The 15250-nt window shown below is 37.9% G+C and overlaps 1 pseudogene; it reads left to right on the forward strand.

The window, feature by feature from the left end:
* Window positions 1-11762: 11762 nt before the first annotated feature.
* LOC148731145 (uncharacterized) lies at window positions 11763-15031 on the forward strand (annotated as a pseudogene).
* Window positions 15032-15250: the final 219 nt, after the last annotated feature.

The raw sequence follows: 15250 nt of genomic DNA on the forward strand, positions 1-15250 counted from the left end.
TCAATTTTAAAATTTCTGAACTTCGATTCCTTTTCTGAGGATTGGGCGAAGTTTTTGATGACAGGCCTGAGTAACTACAAATTTCTCTATCAGCCCTTTCAACGAAAAAAATGGAGAGGTAGTAATAAGTAATTGCCATGTTTAAATTCCATGGACGCAAAAAGTGTTTTTTTTTTCCCTGTGGAATTGAAATCATCATCCTTCACTCGGTTCTTTGGATGTCATGATTCACTGTCATTTAATCTTATCTTTCTTCGTACATTTTAAATGTCAAAAAGGAATAAATACCTGAAATATATTTTCGCTGCTCCCTCACTTCGATTCAGATCGAGTGCCTTTCAAACAGCAATGAAGTCATACGCAAAAAGCAGGCTGCATACGGCTTTTCCAGATCATTATCATAAAAATACATTCTAATTAGTGAGTTTTCTATTCATTTCAAGTCACAATGGACGACATCCTCAAACATATGTGCTATAACGTCAGGAACTGTGCCTTCAGATAGTTTTACATTTCTATAGATATAAAAGGTTTTGTCAATTTTAATAATTTGGATATTTCAACAGAGTTGAAATGGTAAATTGTCCACCGTAACGATTACAAAAGCTGACGTTTCGAGCGTTAGTCCGTCGTCAGAGCGAATGTAAAATGACTCACGCCATGTAAAATTTGTCAATTTTAAATGGCATGAGTCACCAGCTTATTACTGTGTGGATACAATGAAATATTTGAAGTTCATATATTTTGAACTGCGGTATTAGATACGTATGATGCACGATCCTCGCAGTAGATAGCGCTATTTAAGCAATAGCGAAAATCAGACCTGAAAAAAATCAGGCCTGTACGGGATTCGAACCACTGACCTCTGCGATACTAGTGCAGCGCTCTTACCAATTGAGCTAACAAGCCAAGTAGGAGCAGGTCGTTAAGTTGATTCGTAATAAACCCGTGAAATTGATAAATCAGATACAATGAAATATTTATTAAATATTTTTTAAATATTACTGTTTGACAACGAAAAAAAAACCAATAACATTTTATCAAAAGGAGGCCTCTTAACGGGTTTTACAGTAATTTAGAAAACATATATCAATAGACACAATACAGTAAAACCAGCAAACTTGGAAATTGAATTGATCATTTTGAGGTATGCTGTCGCCATGGAGATAGATTTTACGTCTTTTATTCTAAATTACACTCGAGAAGTTAGCCGAGTTTATGAACTAGACCCAGTTTTCTTGCCTTAATCCAAACATATTCAACAAAGATTTTGAAATCACATGTATGATTTGCGACCAAAATACACTCCACCTCGTTGGCTTACCACTATTAGGCAAGATGCGGCACAGTGATCATGAAAGAGAAAATGAAAAAACAGTTTACATCTTATTGCTAAGAACTACAATAACATAAAATGATTTACACTTAAAAGTCTTTGAAATCACACTCGGAGAACAGATGTGATGCCTCGATCAATTCAAAGCTTTAACATCGCCTCTTGTGGGCCAAAGTATGTACTGATGCCCGACCTAACTGCCGGATATCATAGTCATTTTTATTTTTTTTTTGCGGAAGGAGGGGGGGGGTGGTGAGGGATAGAAGGTAAGATTAGCGACACCCACCCAATCCTCCCTCGTTTTTATACTCCTCTGCTACTGTCGCACAGTTTAATAACACGTTTTCCTTTACTAATTGAACACCTTAAACCGGCCATCTTTTTTATATGATGCTTTCTAACATAAATGAACACAGTACGCATCTTCTGATTGGTCAGTTCAGTTTCCAAGCGGATGCTTTATTATAGGGCCCGCATTTGATCGGCGACAACAAGTTATGTCATAACAGCAATGGAAAGCGTTTTTCCTGGCTCCAAAACACAATAAAATAACTGGAGACGATGAGAAGAGAGGAAGGCGAGTGATTTTAATAATAATAATAATAATAATATTAATAGTAATAATTTAATATTTATATTGCGCAAATTAACATGTGGATATGATCAAATGCGCATTACAACACTTTTCGGGGTACTTTGGCCGGACTGCATCAGCAGTTTACAAACAAACAAACAAACAAACAAACAAACAAACAATCGAAGGAAACTTATTTGAAGATGCCCCCTCCCCCCAATTCCCAGTAAACAGGCCAGACCACATCACAGTAATCTCGTGAGTGGGTTCTTTAACATCCCCTGCCGAACCAAATTAACTAATGACTAGATCCAGGAGACGGGACCTACGGTTTATTCGTCCTTATCTGAGATTTCTTGATATTATATAGAAAGGTAGCGCATTCTTCTCAGTTATTTCAAGACCTTGAGTGTTGGTCCGGCCGGGGCTCGAACCATCGACCTCGACCTCCCGCACACCAGTCCAGCGCTCTAACCAACTGAGCTAACCGGGAGGCGGTTAGCTTATTAAAAACTTTCTCTCATTAAAACTTCTTCTTTTTTTTTTTTTATTTAGGCCCTTACAGCTTCATTTGAAAGCCTCTCTTTTTCAAACTTTTCTTTTCCGTTAAAACCAGCTTATCACATATTTGAGAACTGAGATATCTCAGCGCTACATCGCTTATCACTTATTTATGTAGTTAGAAAACACTTCTCGAAACCGCCTTTGAAATCAGGGCTCTACAGGACAACATCGAATTGAACTTAACAAATAACTTACACTATCTTTAAAGCTTTTCCTGGTACTGAAAAGAGTTATCACATAAAGTAACTAGTGTGCTAAACTAGTACAATACATTTGAGTGAAGCAGTACTTTCGGCCTCCTCCGCAGCCATGAACAACTCTAAATCACCAAGAGGTTCTTCATCTAACCACTCAGAAACTTCCTCTTTTGATAAAAATTTTTCGCAATAATTCTCAGTTAATATATACCCCGCCACACATATATTTTTCACTCATCCGGGCTTGTGTTTCAACCTGACAAGTCCGGCATAGTTTGGTGAGAGGTCCATCCCAGCCGTTTTATTTAATTTGGTTTTGTTGCTTCCCTCGTCTGATAACTTGCACATTTCGTTTGTATAATTCTCATTATCCTGACAAGATTGTCACGAATGCTTGTTGTGATCCCTAAGGCTTCTTGTATGTGAAACTGCACCCTTGCTATCCCAACTGTGGTGTGGAACCTGAAGCTCAAGCAGTAATACATCGTCCAAGTCATTACCGAAGTCACAATCACCAACTTTAGGTTGCGTAACACAACCACTATTGTCAAATTGCGTTACATCTTATTTATTTCTTGGGAAACCATCTTCGTTCAAGTTGTTCTCGTTTGTATTACGCATCTCTTCCATTTCATCATTCCTAGAATCACTTAGCCTCTGCTCGCATTCAGATAACAACTTACAAAGCTCTGTCTGGATCATCAAAATCATTAGTTGAAAACTCGTCAAACTGCTAAATGAAAATACACGGTTTTGAAAGATTTTTAAATGAAGTAACAAAAGAGCTCATGATGAGATTAATAAACTACACTTCATGAATCGTATTCAAATCTTTTACACAGGAGAGTGATTATTCAATTACCTCACAACTTGATAACGGATTGATTTCCTGTGACTTTTCTGAAAGTAACCAAACGATACAGGGTTTGCAAATTCCTTTTTTTGAACATACGACAGTAGGCTATGACTAGTTTCTATGATAAAGAGACTTTTACCCCTTCAATGCTTCCTCAAATAACGCAACCGATAAAGCTTTCCCAATGTTTGAGTAATTATTGGATGAGTCTGAAATTTAGTTAAGCACTTCCCGCCCTTAGGAATATACTCCAGACTTCTCCCCGTTTATTTTTTGAGGCTCCATCATTATTTTCATACTTTTGCAAAGTCTTGAAAATGTTTCGCAAGAATCCACACCTTTCTTTTAATTTTAAGAGTAAGCGTCTCTTGACTATCTTGTTGAAGGATTGTAAAAGCTTAAATAATGCTGGTAAAGATCTGAATATAGATAGATAGATAGATAGATTAGATAGATTAGATAGAGATTAGATAGGTAGGTAGATAGAAACTGGTCACTTCTCCAGTTCCTGGAAAAAACCCTGCCATACTTTGCATTTCAATTGGAATCTGTGCGAGAACTGTCCCTGAATCGTTCTTCCGCACTCTCGATTTTAAGTCTGCTCCCCGCCAAATCCTAAAAAATGATGTGTTTTCGGCAGCCAGAACATACCAGGGGAACGATAGTCAATCCCTCTACAGTCGTGGTCGTGGCATTTCTGGTAGTAAACACCAAGTCTCAAGTCTGCCACAATCCTAATATAAAAAAAAAAAAAAATTAACTGCGTGTTGGTGTATTTTCCATAATCATTGATTCACCTTTCTTATAATTCATGGATGATATTTTGTTTATAAACCTCATTTTCTTTCAAGGAAGTTTGGATAGCCTCCATCATTCACCACTTGCAACGAAATGTGGGTATAAGTTGACTACTGTAAATCATGTCAACAACATAAGTGCCATGCAGTAGAGTCGTCGTGATCCAAACCGGAAGTAAACACATTGTAAGGCAAAGAAAATACATACACTTTATATGATAAGCTGAATAACACGTGCAGTCTGATTGGTTCTTACTTATGATCTATTAGAGGAGAGACGCATAGATGACGTCAGCATTTACATTATTTGCTTTATAACCGTATAAAATAAATAGATTTCAAGTTGCAGTTGTAGATCACAGAAGACGTTCAAATGTGGAAAGACTTTGTTCTTATCACATTTTGACGTTACCTGTGACCTACTACAGAACAGATGCACGGAAACATGGAATCTGCTTGTTCATCATTGCTAAAAGAGTGGCTTTTTGGCTTACACCACGTTGTTACTCTTGTAACAGATTTCCTGTTACAATCAACATCATAAATATTTTCCAGGTGGTGACAAACATACTGAAAAAGAGAAAAAATATTCATATTTATTCCATGATATGTGGTCAAGTCAACATTCAAGAGTTGTCATAGGAAGAAAAACTAGGTTGTAAAGGACAAATAACTATAATTGAAGAATGTGCCAAAACACTGGATACTTTTGGAAATGGAAAGACTCCTGGTAATTACGGTAACCTGCCAGATTTTACAAAACTTTTTGGAGCTCTGTGGGTGAGCTCATGACAGATATGCTTTTACCGTATTTACCCCTGTATAATGCGCGCCCATATATAATGCGCACCCTTGTTTTTAACCTAATTTATCAGAAAAAAAAAAGTTTTTCACGACAAAAAAGACAAGTTAAATATTCGTACAATTATTTATTAAGACAACAACAATGAGAAACTTACTATATCGTGAATATCAATATCTTTAATTTGCTACTTAGTTATGTATGACATTATTGAAATCAAACTTAAGAACTTCAAGCGAGGCCTAGCTAATTTGACGATTCCATGGCCCGGTCAATATCATGAGTGAGCAACAATATGATTTTGTGTCATACCATCGTATCTTTAGAATTTTCAAATTTTCTGGCCGTAAAATCAAGTAAACAACAATATAACCACGATGAATTCCACTGCGTGCCCTTAGTACGTATAAGAAATTTGCGTGTGTTCGGCTATAACAGCAAATCAAGAACTGCTTTAAATATAGCTTTTGTCCTGAAATATTTCTCGCTCGCTTTCTTCTTGCTTCTCATCGAAAAATTCCATGTAACATGAGGTCTCTTCAGAAGCGGCCAAATTTGCATATTCACTCTGAAATCTGATACATCCATACATACATACATACATACATAAGCTTTATTTATCCTCGGATTTCAGTGTAGCTTACAAGCTAGTATCTCCGATCCTAAGTACTAATTTTAAAAGTTACAGCAAGAACAAGGCTAAAAAGATAAAAAAATAATTCATAATATAATAATATAATAATATAATAACCATTAATATAATAATATAATGTAATATTAATGTAATATTAACAGAAACCGTGCACCAATAGTTTGCGCTTAAATTCACTATAATCTACAGTCTTTCTAAAGTGGTCAGGGAGGGAGTTTCAGTACTTAACAGATGAATAGCTAAAAGAATTTAGCCCCTATTGGTTGTAAACGGCTTAGGAAGTGATAAAATATTGGTGCCCGTTAGCATTAACTATGCCCTTAGGGAGTAAGCAGTGGATCTTAACTTGATCAGTTGTTTCAGATAGCACGGATATTTAATTATCAAGATCAAGATGGAGACAGTTGAATATACAAATCATCATATTTTGTATCCTCCTGTTGGCTAAACCACACACACCTGCCTTGTCTAAAAGACCATCATAGTTCGAGTCCCAGTCCTTTAAAACAAAGCTTAAAATAGTCTATTCAAGGTGTCCAGTTTAATAGAGTCCTCTGAATTACAAAAGTGCCATATCATTGAACAGTAGTGAAAATGGCGTAACATAAACGTTTTATAAAGGCGAAGCATAATTTCCGTAGAAATTATATTATGCTTCGCCTTTATATCAAAGCTTTAAATTATGCTTCGCCTTTATATCAAAGCTTGAAATGTGTTACTTTTTTGTTGTGTTTTTAACATATGCAAATTGGGATGTGCGTGACAAACAATGGAAGTCGTGTATAATACGCAACGCGATTCTGATGGTTATTTTTGTAGAAAAAAGTGCGCATTATACACGGCTTTTACAGGTAATTCTTCTTTTGACTCACGAGAAATATTAAATTCACAAGAGCTGGCAATTATCACATTAGCTGATAAAACAGGTAAAGATCAAATGTATTTGGAAACTTGAGGCTGACTTCATTAGTCAATGCTAACTCTAACCTTGCTTCTATGGTCATTACCATGAGAATCAAATAATTTCCTCCTCGACTAATTCACTATAATCAGTCGAGTTTTATCCAGGGTAGATTTATTGGAGAGGTGGCTCACTCAATTCTCGACATTATCGATGATGCTGAATTGTTTCAGATGTCTGGTATTCTACTGTTTACAGATTTTGAAAAGGCCTTTGAATCTATTGACTGGGATTTTCATTATCAATCACTAGAGGACTTCAATTTTTGTCTGACCCTAATTATTACAGGCCTTCTGACAGGGTGCGCGGGTGCGGAACCGCACAATTCGGTCAAACCCGCACAATCCCGCACAATCCCGCACAACCTGTGACTTCGCAGAGTCCCGGGACTTTGCAAAGTCCCGCACAATACAGAAAGTCACGCACAATCTGTGACCTCGCAAAGTCCCGCACAATACAGAAATTTTTACCTGAAATTTCAATCAAAACGGGTATTTCTGTCGAGTATCGAGATTTCTAGAATATTTTAGACAATTTTCAGACTATTCACCTTCAAAAATACTCTAGAGTTTCCAGGCTTTCATCAAACAACTCGTCGATTGCGTTATTCAAACAACAAGGCGTTCTTACTGTAGCCTGCGCTTTCCTGGGCACTAGTCTACTTCTAACTCTATTTTTCATTGGCGGTTTTTGCCTATGCTTTTCAAATAATGAGTCAGAGGTGTTGTTGAAAAAGGCCGGCCGCTGGCGTTGTGGCTTTCTCATTCAAAGTGAAAGAAGGCAATGTTTATTCTTGGCATTTACAGGACGAATGGGTTGTCAGATATTAAGACTTTCGTAAATCGTAGTGGAATAAGAAAACACGGCTTCCATCGGCAGTAACTTTTACTGGCGAACTCAAATTATGAGGCGATCTCCTCGACTGTTTTCGTTCAGCTCTTTCGATCGCTTTGACGAACAAAGAATTGCTTCAAAATAGGTCCTAAAGCTCGGTCAATAAGATAAAAATAGTTCAAAGTAAAATCTAGAAGTCATTTAGCCATTACAGGAGGAATTTCACATTGATATTACAAGAAAAGGTGTGATTTATGAGGAGAACCCGATGTTTACTTTAACAGGGAGTGGGATATGAAATATTTTGTTCGACGCAAGATTACGCAATCGTGCTCAATTACCCACACAATTAACATTTTCTCCCGGACAATTCGCCTCTAAAAAAGTGCACAATTTTAATTTTTTTCGCGCACCTTGTCAGAGGGCCACCTAATAAGATGGATTAAACCTTCAGTAATAGCCTCTTGAGTTGCGTTTAAAATAATGGGATATTTTCCAAGCCTTGGTCTTCTCGGTATAAATTATTCAATCGCATCTTGTTTACAAATACCAAAATATTTAATTTAGTCAGAGATGTGTTCCTTCCGTGCAATTTACAAAGAAGACTTGTATCATCTGTTTTATGACTGCTCAGTATGCATAAGCCTTTTGGAACAGGTTTTGCAATTGGTGGTGTAATTCTCATTGTGAAAATCTGAACCTATCTCTAAAAGAAGTTTTAATTGGCATTTTATTTAGAAATGAACTACTAAATTATCTGACAATGCTTGGTAAACTGTGTATATGGGAGTTCAGGAGAAACAAGTCAATTAATCCCAAAGTTTCATTTTTGTACCGAAAGTAGTAGCCAAGAAAGAGAGTGAAAGACTTATTGCCTTAAGATATAAGAAGCATCAAGAATTTAGGAAAAGGTAGGAACCATTATGAATTGAAGTATTTACACTGATGTGTTTTGCTATGACTATCCCTCTAGTATAATATATTATTAGTTAAGTATTAACTGTGATAGGGGATGGTGAGTAATGTAAATTAAAAAATTTAAAATATATATATATATATATATATATTTTACAGCAGGTCCAAAAATAATTGTGGCAAACTTGCTAAGGAATTAAATGTAACAAATATTCAGCACCATCAACTCGATATCACATCCGCAGGACACATCCATGTCCAGAAGACATTTGGGGATAATGGACATGCAGATAAACAATTCAGGTCTTTTCCTTAAGGTAGGAACTTGATGTGTTGTAGGGTATATATGGATTATAATGAATAATGTGTAATTTTCATTTAGATACTTACACGAGGAAGAAGAGAAGGGAAGTAGATTATGAGAAAAATAAAAAAAAAAGTTTTGCAGTGGCAAATTGAATTCATTTCAATACATTTGCATCAGAATTAAATTTAAAACTGACAACCAGAACAAAACTGGAACATAACAAAAAAGAAGTTCAGACTTTCTCCTTGAAGCTCATCTTTTCTCTTAATTATTAAAAATTCAATGTCTTATTCACAGCAGTGGTGCTTCCAACTTTATTTTTATCTAAACAAGAAAAGCTGAAGAAGGGCTTGAATATCCAGGGGATCAGTGGGCTTGTTTAAATCAGATTTATGTATTTTCTTGTTCACAAGTAGATGGGCGAATAACTGAGAGCCAGGGTTAAACATATGTATATGGCAGTTTACATTATCCCCTCCTCCTCCTCCCACGAAAGAGTTTTTATTCTTACCTGCATGAAGCCACTCCTTTAAATAAATCCAGTATGTTGTCATTTGCACCAAAACTTTCCCTGCTGGTCATCTCTGTCAGCAGCATGCACTATCACTTCAATCTGCCATTAAAAATATCAACATGTAATTATCTCCTGCTGTCCAAAAAAAGTCACTGAAATGACTGGAATTGAGGCCACCACATGCATGTACCCTGTTATTTATTATAATTACAGAGGGGAGTGCTGTACCAGCAACTAAAACATCGAATTCTGTAGAATCAATATGACCATCCTAGACAACTATGTAACACGAGTGGTGATATTGAGCAACCATGTCACCATTCCCGCTTTCTCGAACTTTGCTGAATGAACTTGCTTTGTTTCTTGTTTGGAATAATGGCTGCAAGATTTGTAATAATGTGGTGAGCGACAAAGATGTAAATGCATTTTCCAAACAACAAGAGAAAGAGAACACAAAAGTTAAAGAAAATGATGTGCGATTTAAACATTTTCAATTAATCTAGTTTAATTTAATTTAATTTAATAATAAGTTCTTATATAGCGCATTAAAATTGAACTCTATGCGCTTTACAATTATAAATGAACAAAATTTCAATAAAAATACTATACATGCAATTTTCGCTACTCTATCTAAACTAATGAATTATTACGTGTTATACATATATTTGACAACGTGCGATATCAAAAATATGGTGGCTTAATTTTTGAAAAGATAAGTTTTCAATAAGCGTTTAAAGGAGTCAACAGATTCGGCGTTTTTTATGCATTCAGGTAGTTGCTTGATACATTTTGTTTCTCGTTCGTCAATCTACTATACTTAAGAAGGAAACAATTAATTTTATCGATTTCCCGCCTCATTTCATGACCGATATTGAGGGAGGTAAAATGACTTGGCACTATATTTCGAAGGAAGGATTTTGAATGTTTAAAATAATCTCACAAATTTCGTGGTGTTTGTACGTCGTGACTAACGAAAAAGAAAACCAAAATTAATAATCAAATGGTTGGTCCATGTTTGAGTACTCCAATGAGGTTCTGTCCGTGGACTTGAGTTCATTGTTTTGTCCACCAACCCATTGCTTGGTGATCAGTTCTTTCAACATATGTTAGAGAGTACGTAATTCTCCTAATAAGATACATTTCAAGACCTCTCACCTGTCGAAGTATAAATTAGAATTTTCATCGTGGCGGGTGATAGCTATTTTACACATTCGGTGTACAAAATGAAGAGGAGAATAATTTTTCTCTAGAACAGGTTACCAAATGTAACACAGCTGTCCAAACAACAGTCCTGACTAAATAGCGCGACATCAGTTCTTTCACGACCAGAGTAAAATTCCGTCCACCATTTTGAATGTGGTTCCGAGGAAACTGGTCGAGAGGTAATCACGGCCAATCAGGAATAAGAAAGCGCGTTCAAAGAAATCTTGGCTTCTACCATGTCATCAGTCTTACGTCACTACGGAGTCGCATGAGATGCGCATGCGCAATACCGATCAGTGCAGGCGCCTTTGCCAAAGTCAGTGCTTTACGTAGACGTGAGTGAACCAAAATATCATTTTTCTCACTAAATCAGAGCCATCCCTGTTTCTCATACCCTACAGATTTGTAAGGCATACGACCTACTTAAATTTTTGCAGGTTTACGTTTTTCCTTGTTGCCTGTTTTCACAGGACAATGATTGAACCTACCAGCTACAGCGACGCCCACGAGGTCGCTGCTGAAACTTCCCGTGGATATTCTCACGGTGAGGACGATATCATAAACAAAGACTTGGCTAAAGCGCTCCAGTCCATGAACGAAAATATGGGCCAAATTGCAGAAATCTTACTCGAAATGAAACAAAGCAACCCCACCGGGGTATCTGGTAAAGCAACATCGTCGTCGAAGCGACGAAAACCAGATCAGATGAGTGACTCTGACACTGATAATGAAGGGCCCGCATCAAAACGACAAAAACGACTCTGATGATAATTTAAGCCTCCACGCTGAGGATGACTTGGACGTCGATAAGGACATCCACACGCTCACAAAGCAATCGAAAGCCACCGGCCAAAAAGAGCGGGAAGCGTCCGCTAGTGAAACTCTGTTGCAAGAACTCGCTAACCAGCTAGACGATGACGAAGCCAGCGGCGACAAAATCAAAACAGAGCTGGCACAAATAGCACAAAAGCGTTGGGGGAAAACCTTAGCTGCTGCAAAAATTAAATTCTTTTCAGAAAAGTACAAAATTCCCTGAAAACTGCACAGCAATAAAGGGAACTAAGGTAAACAGTGAAATCTGGACACAGCTTAATTCTAAAAAACGATCTGCTGATTTAAATCTGCCAAATATGCAACAGACTCTACGCAAAGTCATTTGTGCAAACTTACAAACAACTAACCTGCTACTCAGCAACCCCACCGGGGAATGTAATTGAAAGATTTTTGAGCCTCAAGTTGAGTGATTAGCCATGTTAAGTCATGTACACACGCAGCTCTCGCAGCTCAGGAGGGAACAAATTAAACCAGCTTTAAAATCGGAATACAACACCATCTGCTCTGCAGACATACCAATCGACAGTGAATATCTCTTTGGAGACAATCTAGCTAAACAACTCAGAGATGCCAAGGAAGCTAGTAAAGTTAGGAAGGCTATCTATACCACTCAGGAAGGGCATAAAGGCCAAGGCCATACAACTGGGTCAAAGAACTACAACGTCTTTAAAGCGAGGAGAGATTTTTTGTGGAAAGGCCACAACAAACCTTTCAAAAGGAAAAAACAGCAGTCAGCGGAGAGAAAATAGGAGAAACACTATTGCAACTTAAAACAAATGTAAGTCTATTCTATGAATTTTTACCCACTCTTGTGGAACACTTTACTGAGATGTGCCAATCATTCCAGGCCGGGCAAATAGGTACCTGCCTTTCAGCTTGGAATGAAATCAGTAATGATAGAATGTTGCTATCTCATGTAATTGGTAAACAGATTGACCTATTTGAGAAACTACAACAGCATACCCTGCCTTGTATGCTAGTTACTGATGCTGAGCATGAAATTATTGAAAGAGAAATCTCTAAACTGCTTCAGAAAGGCTTCATAGTAACAGTGTCACCTAAGAAGGGGCAAATATTGTCTAGCATCTTCCTACTGCCCAAAAAAGACGGCACGCATAGGTTAATATTGAACCTTAAAAGGTTTAACGAATCACTTACCTATCATAACTTTGAGATGGACTCCTTTTTTACTATTACAAAACTAATAACCAGACATTGTTACATGGCATCACTTGATCTCAAGGATGGCTAATACTCTGTCCCTGTTTCTGTAGAGCACAGGAAATTTTTAAGATTTTTGTCGGAAAATCAAATTTATGAATTTACATGTCTCCCTAATGGGCTTTCATGTGCACCACGAATTTTCACCAAGTTGCTGAGGCCCCCACTCTCATGTGTACACAAATTAGGGAGCATGTCAGTAGCATACCTTGACGATACCTATCTTCAAGGCCAAAGTCTTCATGGGTGTGTTTCAAATGTTATAGATACAATCGTACTACTGAGTAAATTGGGGTTTGTTATACACCCTGAAAAATCGTGCCCAAAACCAACACAAACCTTGACAACTTTGGGGTTCCTTATTGACTCTGTCACCATGACCATACGGTTAACACCGGATAAGAAAGTTCATTTACTGCATGACTGTGACTGATGCTTCTGAACTCTGAGCACCCTATTATTAGGGATTTAGCTAGAGTTATTGGGAAAATTATATCCAGCTTACCGGGTATCATGCATGGTGCCCTATATTATCGTTCCCTCGAAAAGGAGAAAACCCTATATTTGACCAAATCAAAAGGTAATTTTGAACAAACCATGCAGTTATCAGAAAATGCGATATCGGAATTCCAGCGGTGGACTCAGAGGTCGATAAATGCGGCGTACAATGTGATACCACATGACAAACCATCTCACATTATCACCACCGATGCTTCCAAAAAGAGGTGGGGGGCAGAATATAATGGTGTACCCTCTGGAGGACTATGGAAAAATCAAGAGTGATCAATCCATTAACTATCTTGAGCTGTTAGCCATATTTCTGGGGTTGCAGTGTTTTGTCAAACATACCAGAAAGACACATATCCGTACACTCAGTGACAACACCACTGCTGTTAATGCACTCAACAATATGGGCACCATTCATTCGGAGTAACTCAATGCTTTAACTGAGGAAACATGGGAGTGGTGCATTTTACGAAATTTATGGCTAAGCGCTGCACATATCCCTGGGAAGCAAAATTTGATCGCAGATTTGAGTCAAGAAGGAACCAAAAAGAGTCTAATCTGAATGGAAACTCGATGCGGGGTCCCTAAATAGAGCTTTACGCCAACTGGGATTTACCCGGATGTAGACCTTTTTGCTTCAGGCATCAACTACCAGTTTGATAAATATGTTTCGTTCAGGCCTGACCCTAAAGCTTTTGCCATAGATGCTTTCAAATTGGACTGGTCAGAATTAAACTTCTAAGCTTTACCACCATTTAGCATCATCCCCGCCATGTTGAGCAAAATACTTCGCGAGAAAGCATCGGGGATCTGCGTGCTCCCGGACTGGCCAACCCAGCCATGGTACGCCAATGCTCTTCAGCTGATGCAACAGACAGCAGTGTACCTGAAAGCAGGCAGAACCCTACTAACCCTGCCAAGCAGTCGGTCAGAAATTCACCCGATCTGACACAAACTAAATCTCATGATCTACCACTTATCAGGCACAAATTAGACCAATATCAATTGTCACCCCGAGCAACGGAGGTGTTAATGGGTTCGTGGCCAGAGGGTACAACAAAACAATACCAAACATACTTAAAGCGTTGGCAGAGCTTCTGTGAACACAGAAACATCGACATTTATTGCCCAGGAGTTGCCATGAGGATCGAGTTCTTAGTTTCACTGTACTGGTCGGGGTTGGGCTACAGCGTAGTTAATGCAGCTAGATCTGCACTGTCAGCTACAATCTTATCCGAGGGTATACCATTCGGTGAGCACCCTCTCATTATCCGTTGTATGAAAGGCATTTTTGAGTTAAAACCGGCATTACCTAAGGACACGGAAATTTGGGATGTTAATAATGTATTAAACTACCTTAAAATATTTAGTCCTATTAAGGGTTCCTTAGCCCTGAAGGACCTAACGTTGAATTTAAGCATGTTATTATGTCTAACAGCTGGACAAAGAGGACAAACCCTACTTTACATGGACACACGTTCTATTCAGGAACTAGACGATGGCTTCCGAATTATCATTAACGAAAAGCTTAAACAAACTAAGCCAGGTAAACATTTGGCTCCTATTAAGGTAATAGCATACCCGGATGACAAGAGAATCTGCGTCGTGGATTATTTGAAGGAATACCTAACCAGGACGAAGCCGTTTAGAAAAGAAGTCACTCAGCTATTAATCAGTTATGCTAAATCATTTAAAGCGGTTACCAAGGATACCATAGCAAGATGGGCCAGAGATGTGCTGAAACAGTCGGGTATAGATGTTAAAAAATACTCCCCGCACAGTAGCAAAGCCGCTTCAACTTCGCATTGTAAAGCCAAAGGACTAACCTTAACAGAGATCATGAGAACTGCAGGATGGTCAAACGCTCGTACTTTTGCACGATATTATGTTAAGCCCCTAGACACAGATGATCTCAACTTTCGGAACAGTTTTGTTGAACTCTACAACCAGTAACTAGAGAGTGTTGTACAATATGACACGTTTTATTCATGTAAAGCTTCGCAGACCCAATAAATTGGACTATTGTTTATGAGTTCGCTCTACAGGTCTTTGAACTTTCATGTGACTCCATAGTGATGCAAGACTGATGACATGGTAGAATTGTTGATTAAAGGAGACTTACCTGTAAGTTGAAGTTTGATTGGGATTCTACAATGTCATCTTTCCGGAACAAAGG

The sequence above is a fragment of the Stylophora pistillata genome, chromosome 5, assembly GCF_964205215.1.
Source record: "Stylophora pistillata chromosome 5, jaStyPist1.2, whole genome shotgun sequence".
NCBI lineage: Eukaryota > Metazoa > Cnidaria > Anthozoa > Scleractinia > Pocilloporidae > Stylophora > Stylophora pistillata.